Source organism: Colletes latitarsis, chromosome 10, assembly GCF_051014445.1.
Source record: "Colletes latitarsis isolate SP2378_abdomen chromosome 10, iyColLati1, whole genome shotgun sequence".
Taxonomy (NCBI): Eukaryota; Metazoa; Arthropoda; class Insecta; order Hymenoptera; family Colletidae; genus Colletes; species Colletes latitarsis.
The window spans coordinates 14,437,436-14,456,008 of record NC_135143.1 but is presented as its reverse complement, the minus strand read 5'-3'; positions in this window follow the sequence as shown (position 1 = coordinate 14,456,008).

Sequence of the window (18,573 nt, the reverse complement as noted above, 5' to 3'; positions counted from 1 at the left end):
ACACGGCGAGCACAAACACACAGAGAGGAACAGCGTACCATCGAAATGCTGAGAAAGGGGAAGGTGGAAGGAGAGGGAGAAAGGGTAAACGAGAAAGAGTAAACGGTAGGAAGCGTCCGCGCAAAAGTACGAGAAGGAAAAGAGGGAGAGAGATGAGAGCAGTTCGCGCGATGCGAATGACTGCGATTCGTCCAATTATCGGTTGGCACCAAAAGTGCTGGGTCTGGCTCGCCTGCCAAATGGGAAATAGCCGACGAACTGCAGAGGCAAGCTATAGCCGGCTATGGTCCTACGGACTCTGTGTGCGGGAACCTCCAGGCTGTACCTTTTACTCTCTCACCGGCTACGACATGAACTGCCAGAGTATAGAAGTCGCCCGTACGATTTAAACGGCAGTCGCCGAAAGATAATTTGACCTTCTGCGATTTGCTAGTTTTCCCTTCTTCCGGTATCTTCTCTACTATGAACTCGAGGCTTCGCTAAAGGATTGGGACAGAATGGCCCATCGAGATTAGAACTTCGACTCTCACCGTGTTTTACGAACACCGACGTCGTGTAAATAATACAATGCACCGTGTTCCACTTCTTTTATGGGACCTGCAACGATGAAGATCGAGAGAAAACATGGAGCTTTGTAAAATATTAACCACGTGAAACTATGTGTGTACAATTATTAGTCGATGAAAGAACAAATTTTAACGCAAGATAACACAAAATAACATTTAACAATTGTACGTCTCTAAAGCACAAAACAAGCACCGATGCTTCTCATCTTCGCGAAATTACATTCGTCGTCGAATTTGGAATAACGGAAAGTTAACAGGAAGCGATCATACTGAGCTTATTTGGCGTGTTACGCAACGAGTCAGTGTTTCTGAATTGTAGTCCGCACTTCCGTTCGCAAGTGCTACGGCAGAATCCGGTGAACTCGATAATACTCAAGGCAACATGGACAATCAAATCCTAGGAACACGATCGCTAACACGTGTGAGTATATTAGTGTCGCGTCCCTCTATCCAGAATACATGTGGTGTGTATCTGCATACCAACCTCACCAATTACCATTCCCAGTCTATACAGGAGTAACGGCCATTTCACGCAGCTTCGAATCATATAGGGACACATAACTGCGGATGACCTCATTAAATTATGCAAGATGATCGTCTTCCTTGTGCAAGTACCGACAAATTGACACCAAGTTATACGGCGGGTTCCGTTTCCGCCCTTCCGACCAGAAACAAGGAAGGCGCCTCGAGTATTTTTTAAAAGTCACTATTCGACGTGCGGTGCTCGCTATACCATTGCTCAAAGTGCATGAGTTTGGCACAGATTAGATTCTATTGAGTCTTCGAAAGTAGAGGAATGAATTTCAATTATGTTTTATTATCTAAGAGGAATCTCGGTTCAATCGCATTGTAATAAGTCCTGACATCATATCACGTACACAAACGGTTGTAACAATGGTCTGTAATGATTGATTATTAGATAAGTACATGTGTGTTCGATTGATATTTAATTTTCTTAATCAAGATTTGAATTTTCGTCTTATTTCGCACCATAAAATCTATTTGACACAAATAGCCTGTGTACGAATGAGATTGAGATTGAACGCTTACGAGAATTAGTAGGAGTTGGAAGACCTCTGCCGGTGGCTTGTACGAACTGCTGAATGCGTGATGCTACTGCAGCGCCAGACATGTGTGACACGATCAGCAATCGGTAACCAGTACACCATGATTTTAGTTTGTGGCGTTCACGTCATGTGTGACTAAGGGAATTTCTCTAATTCTATTCTTTATAAGAATAGGTTTGCCCTTTTATAGAATACGCTGTTCTGCGCAACGTTACATTAAAATATGTAGAGCTTTATACGGATTAATACAGAGGAAAATATATAAATTGAACAGTTTGACATTTTTTACTATCATAATGCAGTTCTATATAATAGCGATTACTTCTATCAGAAACTCTTTCGATACAATGCATAGTTTCATTTGATCTCGATGGTTCTTGTTTATATTAGATTCAGGTGCCAACTTTTCAGTTCTAAACAGTACCTATCTATGTAAATAGGCAATGTCAAACAGGCATATTTGGTAGTTGAATGATGCATTTCTCTTTTATAGTATCCCTAATAATAAAAAGATTTAAAGTCATCAGCGATTTTTTAGAAAATTTTTTAGTAGTGTCGTGTTTGTATTAAGGCGTCCTCTATTAATCTTAAATAGTACGCGGGAAAAGACGCTATTAATATCTATTTTCCGGCGTGAAAAGTTAGTCGTTCACGCGACAGTTACGGTGTAGCGTGCGGGTGATCAACATTATGTCGAGTGATAAGCTTGCGAAAAATGTTGAGGAAAAAAGTAGTTGGTAACTCGAAGGGGATAAGGTCGATTGAAAGTTCCCCTGGCTGTCGTTACGTTGCCCCGACGTGCGCCAGTCGTGTACAACGCGGCCTCCAGGCTGTGTGCGAAAGCCTACGTTTGCATGTGCAAGTGGCGAACCCTTGTGTTCGATCGTACTTGAATATGTACGGTTCGGTCACGTATTTATGAGCTTCTTCTACGCCGTCTGACTTTAAATTGAGTCTAGTATTTCGAAGCACCGCAGATTAATTCTACGATTCATGAATTCTTTAGGGCCGCATCCTCATCGTGGGTCACGGAAATTAGCTGCGATCCCCTTCCGCGGCTTCCGTGAAACCTTTGGGTAAACTGCAGTGAAATATTATTCCCGCGCGAGAAACAACGTAAATTCTAGCGGTGCAACAAATATTTCGAGCGAAGAATGCGAAGTATGTATGACGCGTAAGGTTTCGCGTTTATTTAAATGTCTCGTGGCGCACCGAGAAATTTTATTCGGCAGATAACTAGTTATAATTATTTCTGTATTGGTTCGTACATAATATTTGTCGAAATTTAAATATTACTAGTCGTGACAAAATAAAGGGAAATTAATAAACAATTTTCGTTTCTAATTTTGCGACAATATAAACGGTGTTTTACTCGTTTTAGAAACAAATAAATAATCAACAATGTAGGCGCGTATCGGAAAGCATGCGCGTCAGAGACGTATGCTTGTTTTAATTAATTCGAGCGAGAAATGAAAGGATATTAATCTATCATGCGATGCTATGTATCATGCTAATGCATATACCGCCGGCTAACTGCGGTATACATCCAATTAGAACGATAGTTATGCCGATATCGTAATTCCTGTACATCCCCGTTAGAGCGAGAAGATGCGTTTTAGCTTCTAAAATCGCTTAATAATATCTTCGATGCGCCAATCGTACGCGATCGTGAATAATCTATCGACGTCGGTCACGATATAGCCACGGCAAACGAGAGCACTTGGAATAATTAATGCAATTTCCAACGATATCAAGCGGTTCGGTTAATGCAGTTATAACCGTCAATTAATCATTCCTCCGATAATTCTACCCGATCGACTTTTAAAATCGATCGGCCCTGGACAAGAACGAGGTTTTCGCTGCGCTCGAGGGGGAATTACATACGGCCACATATCAATTTTCTCGAACGTGGAAGGGCTGGGAGAGGGAAGGTAAAATTATCGCGAGCCTTCGAGAATCCGGAATTGAATACAACGGCGCACCAGGAAGCAATGGCCTGAGGAGGCCGTTCAGCCTGCGAGGCTGCCGGATGATGTATTACAAGTAACTACGGCCAATAAAAATCAAGCGCTTTCTTTCGGTCGCGTGAATTGTGGCAGATAAATCAAAAGACCGGGCTTCTTACATGCACCGTTCTCTGCTCGGAAGTGTGTACGATGGTCATGCTCGTGTGCTCGTACTTCTTTCGTACATCTTTGCGCGTGAATTTGGTGATTTCCAAATTTTTTTTTTAAATAGATATTGTCGTGTAACTGGGCCACAAAATCAAATTTTCGAAAATTTTTAAGTCGAACGTATTCTTGAATCATCATTTATTTCGATCTTCATAAAACTCACTTTATAACAAGAACTTTAATTTCCTGGAGGCCTGCAAAATATACAGGGTGTTTGGCCACCCCTGGGAAAAATTTTATTGGGGGATTCTAGAGGCCTAAATAAGACGAAAATCAAGAATACCAATTTGTTGATGGAGGCTTCGTTAAAAAGTTATTAACAATTAAATTCAAAAATTTCAAATCGTTCTGGAAAAATTATTTTTAGTTGCAGGGGTCAATTGCAAGCATTTTTGGTCAACAGACATACCCCCGAAATTCTACTCAGTTTCGAGAAAAAAATTCCTTACCGAAAATATAATTTCTGGCCAGAAATGTCTGCCCGAATTTTCATGCGAATCTTTAAAACGTCATAACTTCCGAACGGATTGGACGATTTTAATGTTTAAAAAAGCAAACTACGCGTATTTTGCTAGAGAATATGTACAAATCACAAAAATATTCGAAAAGTTGGTCCTTGACCTCGCAAAATGAGAAAAACCCCATAAAAATGGTCCAATTTTCAAACAGCCATAACTCCTACAATTGAGAATATATTTCAATGAAACTTTTTTCTGAAGTAGAGCTCATGGGTACCTACAAAAAAGTATTAGACAACTTTTCTGTAGGGCGTCAAACAAAATTACTAGAAATGAAAAAGGAATTTTTAAGAAAAATCGACAGGGGGTAGGTGCCTAAATTTTTCGACAAAATTAAAAAATTTTAAATCGCTTTAAAAAAATTATTTTCGGTTGCAGGGGTCAATTATAATTATTTTTGGTCAATAGACACACCCCCGAAATCCTGCGCATTTTCGAGAAAAAAATTCAGTGCGGTCGGAACTTTAAACGTTAATAACTGTTTAACGAAGCTTTCATCAACAAATGTGTATTCTTGATTTTCGTCTTATTTTGGCCTCTAGAATCCCCCATTAAAATTTTTCCCAGGGATGGCCGAACACCCTGTACAGAGAAAAAAATGGAAAGTCGCGACGGGATAAGATCGTGAAAGTAATTTGAGATCTCATTGATAATTGCTGTAGTATCAACTCGATAGGGATTTTGAAAAACACTAGTTGGAAAGATGAAGGAGTGGCGGATAAGTTTACAATCTTCAGTAAAGCGCCTCGTCATAAGAGGCGCGAGGACAATGAATCGTTCTTTTCTGGAACAGTTTCAAATGTTGGTACAATCCCGTCCCGGTAGAGTCGGTCGCGATGAATCATTTGATTAGCGAAAAACTTATGATTTCTACTCTCAGCAGAAGGCAATTTACAAGATTGGTGGCCTGGCGCTATAATGTGATAGCGTCGGTACCGCTTCGGGGGAAACAGCGGCTGGCGTGCAATCGAGACGAACAGAGGGGACGGGGCCGAGGATAGAAGAGAAAGCGAGGGATTCGCAGTGGCCCGTGCGCTGTTTGTGTTTTTAATTTTCCCGGCCCGTTTTGTATGCAGATATCTAGTGTAATTTAACCGGAGTAGGGGTTGCAGGGCGTGACAGAGGAGTGTATGCGTGCCGGATAATTGGCCTCGCTCGCACACTGCTCGCCTTTGACTGCGAGTTTCGCGTTACTGCTATTGCAATCGACGATGGGACCTCGATTTCGATGCTTACGGATTTCCAAACGGGTAAAAAATCTCGAATTTTTAATCAATTCGAAATTATTTTCGAAAGAGAGTAAAGGTTGCTTTTTCGACCGACGCTAATAGCATCGTCGCGTGAGTCTCTATAATTTTTAGTACGTATTACGTTCAATATCGAGTAGTTTTAAACTGTGAAACTTCTCTGTATTCACTCCATGAATCAACCACTAAAATTTTCCGGTGTCATTGGTATGCATATTTATTTTATCCACATTCGCGGCAGCTCTTTTGTTCATTTTCCCGATACCGAAGCCGCGACGATTACGCGTGACGCGTTAAATATCGGTTTCTGACTCGCAGACCTTCCCACTCGTTCCTTTTAAGACAATGAATAACGGTGAAAATAAATTTCCATTAGCTGATCCCAGCTGGAGTATGTAGCTTCGCTGTTATCCACACAAAAATGTCCAGGAACTTGAACCAACACCAAGGATACGGAATGTGTTGAGCGTTTTTGTTGCCTGGAGTATCCTCGATGTTATAAGGACTTTTCATATCGGAGTTGATCTCTTCTGAGAAAAAATTGAAACTAAAGCGTGGTTTACCATAATTTAGGTTCTGCGAAGTCTGGACTAAAAACAACGCGCGTCTCCTTCGAGAGGATCCATTGTTACCGCGAATTATTCAACCCCTGTGCGTTATAGTTTGCAGGTAATTATGTTATCCACGGTAGGTGTTCCGCGGAAAGTGTCGGGGGCACGTTTCTTGGTGGTGGTAACATCTTTGACCTGGTCAAAGCTCTAAGAGCTTCACCAGGGGACCTTCTAATAGTACTGTAGCTGGTTGGAATACTGAATCGCGCAGCTGCAGTGACCGACGCAGTGGAAAACTTGTGGCGCTACTTTTCTGCGGGTAGGAACTCGGGAAATCGTAGAAGGACAGAAAAGAAAAGGAGGGGGCGCGTATCGTCCGGGCCTGCTAGTGGACTCATCAGTAAGGCTTCCTAGCAGGCCCTGCCTTAGACATCAGGTTATTGGAGGATCGGTCGAGCGCTTGTGAGAACGCGACCCCTCTGGTGGCGAGCCTGGGAGGCAAGGCATTCTCCACAGAACCCTTTAGACCGGCCAAATCCAAATTCCCTGTGAACATAATTCTTATAATTTCCCTACCAAGTTTTCTTCGTCGACTAGACAATGCAGGACCTTAGACAGAACAATGGGATCGAGTTCATCGAAGTCTTCTTCTTTGGGCTTCGAAAGTCGGATTCTGATTTATCCTTTCAAGATTGCTAGACATGGAAGAATAAATTTTAACGATTAGTGCAGAAACGAGGAATTATTATTATGAGAAACACTGGTGTGTATCGTAAACAATTCGAGCGAATGTTTATCTGAAAATAAGGGGAACAGAATCGACGAGCAATTAAATATTTGCCGTGTCGGTGGAATTGCCGAAACCGGGCTCGTGTTTGCAAGGAGTTCCTAATCCTTTCCTACTTGCAGCTCGAGTTCCGTTCTATCCGAATAAGGACGGCAAATGGTTTTTCCTCGAATTGGCAAAGACGCAAGGCACGGAATGTAGGAACACTGGCCGCCGGCACGCTTCGTACACGGGGCAAGAACTTAATTATCTGTGAAACAATAGCCAGCGAATTATGATTATTACACCGGGGTAGACTTGCGAGAAAGCCCCGCGGGTGGCACGGTTATCCGTGGTGATAAAAGTTGCGAGCGTAAATAGAGGGATTCAGTTTCGTTTTCCTAAGGTCCCTTTCGTGAGCAGAATTGTGAGACTGCCGATGAGTTCCTCTCCTCGTCCGTTCTTTTTCGTCTCCTCCTCCCTTTACGCTTATCTGGAGCTCCCGAGAGTGTAGGACAACTCGCAACAGTATCCCATTTTAAACCCAATCTATATTCTTCCTAGGTCGGGGTCCCGTTTGCTAAGTAGGTTTCCATCTTTCGTAGAACGCCACTTTCGTTTTTACATCGCGCCTGGTTACCAGTTTGCCATCGTTATGCCGGGCCATATTGTTTCCGCCTAAGGACGCGATAATATATTCGTACGCGTCGAACGTGTATCCAATTTTCCGCGTAATTCCCGCGCGGAGCGTGATCGATCTTTGTACATAAATAGCGGCGTAATGCGATTTTCGATACGACGGAAAAGTTGCTAAATGCGATTCGTATATACGCGGGGCGTGTACATAATGTATCCATACATGTCTATAATCTTCACCGAAATCCACTCTGGGTAACTCTGGTAACGAGTTTACCGGGCGGCGAACTATCTAAGGAGTTGCTGGGGACCTAAGAGTTGTTTACGGAGCCACGAAATCAAATTCCGCCGATCTACCTTCGATGCAAATGAAACTTTACGAAATTAGTTCAGAGGAGATTTATCCACTTAGACGACACTACTCGTGCGTAAAGGAGCAAGGGGGACGGAGTAGCGCGGAGGTTCAGGGTGACTTCACGGTTCTGACGCTGGCTGGGAAATATGATAATGCCTGTGGCGACGACAAGACGAATGGTTTCCACTATTCCTGTAGCCGTACCATCATGGTTAACTTGCTGATTGGTCGTTGCCTCGCAGTAAAACGAATTTTTCGACGTATCTGTGCTTTTTCGCGGCGTATCAGTCGCTACGTCGTATTTCATCGGCCTGCCTCTGTTTTTCTGTCTCTTGACTGCGCGTTCCCTTCCTCTTCCCACGGGGTGATAATTCTTCAGCGTGTTTGGTCACGTAGGACCTCTTTCGCGCGGGAATTTCATCGAGTTTCTTCGGTTTACCACGAACTCTCCTCGACGTAAATAAGATTTTTTCTATTCACGTTAAATTCTTCGAGAGAATCGTGAAAACATGTTTTGTCCCCTTACTAGGAAGCTGAAATAGGGATTTTAACCATCGGGGCCTTTCACGAAGCTGGAACAAATTTTCTGTGTAAAGGAAAAGTAGTTTACTTCAGTCTGTAAATTTTTTTAGAATTTGCCTCGATGATATCGATCATAGTATCTTAGTGTCTTTACCAAGTACATAAACACGACCGTAACAGATTTTAGTATTAACTAGTTGATTTGCTTTAATTACGATCTTTAAGAATTAGGATTTCTCTTAAGTAGTACACCAAAAGGCTGTTTTAAAATCCTGTACCTAACAATAATGTCACAAGAAATCCAGGAGTAATATCCTAAGAAATCCAACATACTTCCTTCTAACAAATGAATTAATTTTGACGCCATTAGGATTCTTCTAAATGTACATTTACATAAACGAAAGGCTTCAACGTTGATCACAAGCAATAAATTAGTATTTGAAACGAGATACCAAAAGAACGTGTTCCTATTCCGCCCCAACACGCTTTCAAAGTTGTTTGCTATATAATAGTTGACTTGTTTGAATTACGATTAAGCTATCAGTATCAACAACTCCAAATCGTAGTCATTTCACGGTGTTTGAACAGTCGAAGTTTTGATCTCTTAGCATATATGAAGCTGAGAGAGATCTATACGTAAACCAGGATATAGCTTCCAAAGTTTCATGCACCACGAGAACCAAATTGCTGACCCGAAGGCGTCGTTGTGGGATTTTAATTAGTCCCCTGTCCCTTCTTCTACGAGCAATCGTGCTATTCCTTTGTTCCCATTGATCCATCCTTAACCTCTATTCATTCATTACCTCTTACCACTCGCATAGAGACTTCCAGTTCCATCATTTAGATTGCCTGCGATCTTAATTTGCCTATAAACGTTAGTGGTTGTTCCGTGTTGAGTTACGAGTTTGTATGCTATAATATCGAATTTTCTAAAAACACATCCTTCGATAAAAGCTCCTTAACTCCAAGTTGGACAGAAAACAATCGTAATTTCATTGGAATAATAACAGTTGTAAGTAGTTCCTGTTTTACATCTTAGATTAATACTTTTATAGAGGAGGACTATTAACATTGTTCTATAAATGTGTTATCTTTCATATTTAATTTGAATTTAAGCGTAGCAACGATATCGTTTATTTTTAAATTCCGCCACATAACAATCGTAACGAATTAAAAGTATTCCGCGAAAAAAAAAGTACTAACAAGTAGAATACTGGCGTAACACGAGAACGAGTTAAGCACAAGTTAGAATGCGATTATTATCGGAGCTAGAGCCGCGAAAAATTTTAATGACGTTAAAATTCCGTGTCACACCGTAAATTGGAATTCGCGGATTCTTGCATTCACGTACGTTTAATCCAGATTTTTCATCAATTTCACTAATTGGAACGTACAGACATGGCAATCATTTCGGCACGCGATCGATATCCGTTAATATCCGTTGCAATTAGAAGAACCTATCGGTGCACGTTCGGATCGATTATCGGTTTTATCATATAGTGATAATGATGAGCACCGAATAAACGCAATAACTTGTTCTAAATGGTTCTAGCGTACAAGTGACGCTCGTTGATCCGCGCGTTATAAGTATACGGGGTGCTTCATTTAAATCTACACGGTTGAATATCTTCCAAATTATCGATGACGCTAAATCGTTGAATCAATTTTCTTCTATTTATTCTATTTCATTTTATTTTCATTCGTCGCCTTTATTGGTTACCGCGAGAAACGAGAGAAATTTCAATTTATAAAATATCTGTAGATGCTTCATATTTTTATTATTAAAGATAAAACCTTAGTGAAATATCGGCGGCTCGAATACATATCCTGAATATACGTACAAACGAGTTGATCGGGTTAGAAAAGAGTGCGTCATTATATTCATTAGAGACCGTCCATGTAGATAAAAGTTAGCGGATATAATGGTGCTTGGCGTTATTAATGATCCCCGGTAATCTCTTCGTCTCTCCTACCACGTATTCTACTCCTGCACCGGTGCCTATATTCACGGACGAACTTTCTCTCGTGCATTTGCAGCTCCAAATTTGTTTCAAACCCCTTTGCACCAGAGTTAAGGCTCGTCCGATTCATTCGACCTATTATCCTTAACTGCATTCTAGCAATCATACGAACCCATTGTTTCATGGAATAGTTTCAGTTTTCGTGTTTTCGAATCCATTTTTCCAGATGAAACGTTCTATAGACACCGCTCGAAATAAAAAAAATATTTCAATTGGACGGTTCGTCAAGGCTTTAATTATTCGCATTGTAGAGATCCGACAGTTTTAGAAAGACATTGCATAGAGAAAAATGGCTCGAACCGTAAAGCGCTAAAATGATGACTTAAGATGAATTTTTAGGTTTTAGTCGTTCTGAAGATGTTCTGGATATCCATGGAACATCAGTCAGGAAATACAAGATGGCCGTGCTCGTGCGCGACATCGACAAGTGTTGCTATCTATCGAACCACAAACGAACTAAGCCTACTCGTCACACAATTTTAAAGTTCTGAACTCAAGATTTAACATTTTCAACGCGATATGCCACGAAAGAATCAATTTCACATTTTTTTTCTGTGCAAATGTGACATGGTGCATCAGTATTTTCATTAAGTAGTATTCTCTCGCGGCTATTAAATAATATTGGAAACTAAAAACTTGAATAACAATAATTGAGCATTCAAACTTGAAAACCGATTGTTCTTTGGCTGTTGCGTAAGATGAACGATTTTCTCACACTTTATTTAGTGTCCGATTGTGGGCACGTTTGAATCCGTGTGAATCGTTAGCATAATCACGTATCTTCGCAAAGTTCGCGAAATTCTCCAGAGCAACGGGCGACAGCTGTAGATAAATGGCCCTTCTTGAGACCTTGAGACTGTTCGTTCATTCGAACGGCCTATATAGTACCCAGCAGCGCCATTGTAGCGACGAATGAGCGTCGTAAAGAGTTTAACAACGCCGCGTCGAGAACAGAAAGGTTCCCTTAAGACCCTTACGGAATCGTTAACTGCGCGTATTTTAGAGCAGTTGTAAAGACGACGGAGGAAGGGGATGCCACGGAATTGGAATCGGCCCCGTTGAAAACTGTGAACAATTTAAGTAGCGATGTCTTTGCTAGTAGACAAACGAACGAAAAGAAAATGCACGAGTCGATACACTAGAAAATTTCAATCGAGAGGATGTTCTGGTATGGTTCGTAAAAAAGTCGTATTCTTTTTATTCTTTGCATCTTTTGGGTGTATAGAATATTCCTAAAGGAATAAAATTCGCACACACGTTCGCGTAATGGCTGTGCAGATTTCGATCGTTGTAAGATCCATCCTTAAGGGTTGCAAAACGTTAGAGTAATGCGTCAAGAAGTGGCGAAAAGTGCAGCAGGGAAATGAATATTTATTCAAATGAATGGGTGTGTGGATTGCAGCTACGGTAAAGCGGTTGTCTATAGGTAACTGTGGGTTAGGCACCCACCAGCAGTCGCAGGAACAGACACATTCGTATTACTTAACTCGGCGATAAACTCGCCCTCGAGACCTGTAAACCCCTAACTCCCTCCCGATGGTCCAACCTGCATTTTCGCCAGCGTTAAATTACCTGATTTGTCGACTGTAGTACAGACTTCTAAGCTGACTTCTATTACCCTTCGACTCCATCGAGACTCATTTTGTAGTATGTTGGAATTATTATTGATTCATTACCAACGCATTTACGGCGAACATGGATTAATTTCGTACGCCTTCCAAACCGTAAATCAAATCTCTTTAGCTTACTATTTTCTAACCTATACCTAAAGTTTTATTATTAGTAAATTCTTCTTCAAATTAATTAATAATTGAAATACAATAATGAAATTTAATAAGGTTTACCAAAAGCTAGAAAATAGAAATCTTGAGTGAAAGGTTTATAAGTATCGTAGCAATGGAAACAAGAAGTCAGAAATACTTTTTGAACCTGTAAAGATACTTCAATTTTAAGGAACAAAGTTTATATACTTTTCAATATTTATAACAGCATGACATTTATATCCAAGAGATGCTTAAAATTCTAATTAGAACTTTCAGATTTTTGACGTACTTAGACCGAAGGATAGAATGGACGGGTTTAAAAGAATAATGGATGCAATGTTCTTACTTTGCATATTTGCCTATCCAATGCAAAACTCTTATGCGAGGTTTATGTAAAATTCAGAAATCCGGCCAAAAAATCTTCTCTGGTTCTTGCACCGCCGCTTGTATCCGCGCCTTCCGAGATCACCTCGGTAGAAATACATAGTTAGGAACTTTTCTTCGGCATGGAATTAGTTTTCCCAGATAGAAATTTGTCGAACTTTGGAACTGCTCGCATTCACACTTACGAACTCTTCACATTTACTGTGCTTTCATTTAAAACTGGACTTTGCTGTCTCCATTTCGTGAACTTCGATTCAGAATCTAGACTTTGAAAAATTGGCTAGAAAATTATTAGATACACAAGAATTTAATATTGATTTAGTAGTTGCTACAAAAATAATTTACGAAAAGACACATTTCTCATAAGTCAAGAGACTTTAAATTCTTATAATAGTACTTAAGGGAGCCCTATAATTTCACATATTTTCGTGAACTATTTTTGATGAAACGTAAATAAATGAAGATCGAATAAGATACACCCTTCGTGTAATAAAGTTACTTATAGTCGGAGCAAGAGACGTAAAATTTTTATAATCGCCGAAGAAATAGTGTTCCGTTCGAGAACTCTCCGAAATTTAATATTAGCTTAAGATCGAAGTTACAACCACGTTATCGGCTGCAAATATTCTAACACCACCGACGAGGAAAGTTTCGGAAGCCGAACTCGATATTTATATCCTTCCACGAGCCCCGGTTTGATCGTCGGAACGTCGAAACCTTTGAGGCTCGATTCAAGTTTCGCTCGATGCGTGGAGCTTACACGTACGAAAAGCATCGTACACGCGTTCGTGTTCGGTTCATTAGTGGCCCTTCCTGAAGCGTCGAACAGTCACTATTGAATGAATTGTACGCATTTATTTTGTGGCTTAATTGGACCAACGGCGCGCGCGGACCCTTCCTCGGCGGTACTTCTGGCTGGTCGTTATTTTCGCACTTCCTCCGGTTCCTTTCTCCTTTTTTCCATAATAGAATGTGTATGTTCATGCGTATAGAGAACGAAGAAAGAAAAAAATGTGAGTCGTAATAAACAGCGCACGACGAGGCGCGGGGCAAACGTTGAAAGTGTCGTGGGTGTCTGAGAGCACCGATACCAGACTTTCGTCGATGTAACCCGTCGGCAGGACAGTGCCTCGTTCGATGCCGGACAGTATAGTAGGATTCGAGCCATCATTTTATCAATTTACGAGAAAAATCCGATTTGCGTTGCGCGTGATGCGGAGGCGAGCGTGGGTGGAACGGGAGGCGGTGGAGGACACGACTAACGAGTGCTCCATTGTAAATAACTGCTGCAGCTTGCCACCGTCAGGACCGGTTGGATGCTGATCGTTCGTATCCTTTTTTTTTATTCACGAAAGTTACAGCGCATCGGAACAAAGAATGGAAATATATTTTCGATGAATTATATCTGTTCATCAATCCGCCGGTACGTTCGGCGCGTTCGTTAATTAATCGCAAACAAACGCCTGCGCGCAGATTTCGCCGCCCTCCTCCCTCCTCCCGATGTAATCGTAATTAAACTAGCGCGCAGTAATAATTATTAACATAATTATTCCGGAGAGCATGATTGCAGGTTGAAATTTTAAATTTTATCAGTTGCTGCTCGGTTTTTGGAGAATCAGAAATTAATTTGGCGTTCGTAATTATGCGTTGATTCAGAAATACAGCGCGTTCGGAGCATCTCTGGCGATGTTGACGAGTTACAATTTTGTTAGGCGAGAAAACAATTTTTTGTTTATCTACGTATACTTACAATACCGCAGGGTCAATTATCGAGTTTTTAGAAACGACTAAATAAAATTTGATAGCTCTAGAAAATGGTATTATCGTTGATTTTTATAGATCAGGAGGTAGGTGTCAGTCAGAGCGGGTAACTTGATTCAACAATGAATGAAACACTTGGTTTCGGGTCAAAGGCGGAGAATGCACCACCTAAACCTTCGACGCAGTGGTTTCCTGTGAAACAAATTGTTCGGCGGGTATATCGCGTTCCTTGTGACGAATGAGACGCGTATAAGTGCATACGCGCAGGATTCCTGGCGATATGCGTCGGTTCATTACAGGGACGTGAGCACGACGCTAATGCGACATCAATTATGCGCCAATAACATAACAATACATAACACGTCGCATTGCTTGCATGACAATGCATCGTGACCTGTGCTCCTCCACCCTGTGACGATCAGACCCGCATATCGTTCTATTGTTCACCGTGTATGGCTGATTGCTGCGCGTAATAGTGTAATTTTGTCACTGTAAAATTACAATTATATTACTGGATTTACAGTTTTCTTCCGCTACGCTGATTCTGTCGCGCGCACTTACGATGGCTCGGCACTGAAGGGGTAGTTTACGTGTTAGTTGCATACTACGTAGAAATATACTTTGCATTTTGCAAAAACCGAGCCTCAGCTATCGTGTTACACACGAAGAATCGTTTACACGCGTCGAAGTCGAGGCTGTAAATGCAGGAGATCGTTGGAAGTAAATATGCAGATAGAGTGAAACCGATAACGCTGTATCGACGGTATTACACGTAATAGCGTGAAAAAAGGCAATTTTTTTTTTTACGATTTCATGTATTTACGATGCCCAGAAGAACTAGACAACGCAGAGATCGAAACGAGCCCGTGAAATACGATTTTCAATCGGCCGATCTCCACGCGACAAGTGTCCCCGAGATAGTGGTTACTGGGAAATTGTTTTTCTGTGTTTGCTATCGGCCGATCAGCACACGGGTGATTAAATTAAAACGTTTAATCCGATAGCGACAATAAAGTGGCGGCTACCGGGAAATAACATGCGCGATTGCACAACCCTGCAAACCATTAATGCCATACCCATTATCGTTATAACAGGACTACGTTTGCAAAAGGAGGAGAGATACCGCCATTATTAGTTATAACCTGTGGAATGACATCCAACTTCGAACTCCGCTAAAGAAGTTATCACACGAAAGATTATATCGTTCGACACGCATTCGCTATTAACGTTTGCATCCCCCGACCGTGAAAGCTGTTACGGTTACGGCACGAGAACTGTCGGAACGTGCATTGCAATGCATAAATCTGGCTCAACTTTTCAAGAGGTATAGGCTTTTTAGCAACCGTGCAAAAAAATCAAATGTTTCGTTCTAAAATGTTTTTATCGTCGCTTTGCAACCTTTTTCTTGGAGGTGGAATGATTATAGCTGGCCTAAGATTCGACGTTTCACCATCAGAATTGTTCTTTAAGAGTTTCATAGAGTCACTTGTCTTCTCTATAACCTCATGCGGATTTTTTATTTTGAAATTGAAATTTGTTAAGTAATGTTAAATAGTAATTCTTTCGAAAAATAAATTTCGATTTCGAGGAACTGGGGAGGTGATTACGGAACACTGATTCAAAGAGGAATCAATAACCAATATGATGTTTGATATCTTTAGCTATTGATAGTCGAAAAGTTTCTAAACATTTGGGTGGTTATAGTATGCGCTGTGGTTACAAAGGGTACACACCGCATCCGCCATTTTATCGTCCCATTATTCGTCCGTGCTTCGTGAAAAATTGAATGCCTTCCGCGCGCGTTGTTCCAACGAAAGATTCGGAGCAACCGCTCGCGTCATTTGGTTTTTGCTTGTTCCGATATCCACGCGAAACGGCGGGATTTCGCACGCCTGGTTTGTTTGCGCCGAATATCCCACGTCCGTGGCCGTTCGATCGACAGTCTCCTCGTTACTCGAATGTACGGTGAACCATTCATTATGTACGGGCTGTCAAATGGCCCTGACCGCGGAGCTGCTAAAAGGACCCCCCGTACGACGTGCAGGGAGCACTCGTTCTCGTCGAGTTTGTGTTACGCTCGCGTTTGCGGTGGTTCGGAGCTGCGGTCGCGATTCGATGCCCATTCAGTCGCCCAGTTTTGGTTTGCTTTGGAAATGACCCAAGCACTCCGAACGAAATCCCCTGAACCGGAAAGGCAAACCGTCTCCCGCCACACCACCAGCTCAGCAATTCCTAGCTGTATCTGTGCTCCATCCTGTACCCTTTTTTTCCGTGAGCTGATTGTGAAACGAGAATGGAACGCGAATTTCTCGTGAAATGGCCGCCCTCGTGAAAATCGCCGAGAAAACGATCGGCGTCCATTTTCGCGGAAGGCGCATTTCTATCGCGTTCGAGGCTCGTCGTCCGCTTTCCGGGCACGTTCGATGCCGCTCGATATGCAAATATCCGTCGTCCAAAGACATAATTGTCACGGTTAATTGCCGCCTCTTATTATCGTGTCACGCGCGTTCGTTGGTACTTGACTTTTCGAATCGTTAACGATCGGTATCTCAAATAATTTTTAACAAAGAAAGTATCGCGAGAACGACGGAGAGAATTGTCATTTACCTGTAAGTCGTAATTCTTTCCGTTGAAGTACGGTATCGTGGAAATAGAGTTCCGAGGGAAAAGTAATGTTTCGTTAAATTTCGTTCATTTAACAACGCGAGGGAACCGAGCCACGGTTCGCCGACATCGCGTAATTAAATTGTTCGTTTGATCCGAGCGTTCGTACGCGCGTTTGAAAAAGGGGGTTAACGAATGCGCAACCTCCGTACTCTACGATAAATCGCGTGGCTGTTTTAGGAAACCCCGGTGAAAAGTACGTACACGTTACAGCCGATAGGCATTGGTGATGGTGGGAGCGACGTAGTTGCAGATAGTTGGAGGAGAATAGAAAGAGGGTGGCGAGTCGGTGCACAGGGAGGGGGGGGGGGGGGTTTGGTATAGCGTTTAACACATACACGCACACGAGTGGCCGTGCAAACAGTACCTTTATGGAAAGTGAAGGATCGGGGTGTGTGGTAGGGAGGGAACGAGCAGTCGGAGGGCAGGGCGAAAAAGAGGGAGGGCCGGAGAATGAGAAAGAGAAAGGTAGTGTACAGAGCGGAGGGTTGTTATTGCAGATTGCATGGAGTGAGGGCCGGGTACACTCAGCAATGGTACCGAACGAGAACTCCGCTGCCCGACTAGGCTTGCAGTGCAGCCGGGTGATGCAGACCTCTCAATAACGAAAATCTATACGGTTTCATTTGTCGACCAGACACGACTTTATTTGCGAATCGTGGAGGAGTTCGGCAGCGAAGCGTAGCGGTTTCAACGAATCGCTATGCGATACGGTGTAAAATCCAATAATTTTTCAATGAAGAAGAATACTCGGAAGACGGACTCGGTGGTCCGTGCGTTGTTCAAAATTAAATAATGCTCCTATCGGTGCAAATATTTTTCTTTCACTAAATCTCCTCGTCGTTTAAGAAGCAAATTTTGGAACTCTGATTTTAAAGCCCCTAATTTCCTTTAATAGCACCGTATCGCGTCGCTATCGACACGAGTTATATTATAGGGTTCTAAATAAATTTTAGGAAACAATAAAGTTAGGTTGCGAAATATGAAGCTATTTGAATCGTATTGAAGAAATATAATTTAATTTTATTCGAATTTTTCTGTCTCTAGGAAGTTCGGGGGAAGTTAAAATTTGAGAAACACTGATCTAAACCATTCAATTGTTCGATATTCTATTCGACATAGCTCTACAGCACTACATGCGTTTTGGCTAAATAAGCAATCGCGTGACAATCGAGTCGTTAGCCGGGGCGTTAATGAACACCAACTGACGTCGTGAGTATTTCATTTAATAGGCGAAATAGCGACGGCTGTAGGTACTCGAATAATGTTTTGTAACAAACAATAATGGCTGGGACAGAGAAACAACGACAGGCTGGTGCGGTAATATAGGATCGGATTATTGGATGTTACGTGTGTACTGCCGCGGACGCCATTGCGAAATAAAATAGAGCCGTCTGTAATTAATTAAGTAACCAATAGCGCCCTGCATTCAGTCGTGTAACGAGTTTCTCTGTTAACAATTGGAAACGCATTCTTTTTCAGCTATCTTGGTGACATTTATTAGTATCGTAGCAAATATTGCAATAAATATTGTCCAAGATGGGTATAAAAATCATGTTTCGTCTAGTGTAGAGAACT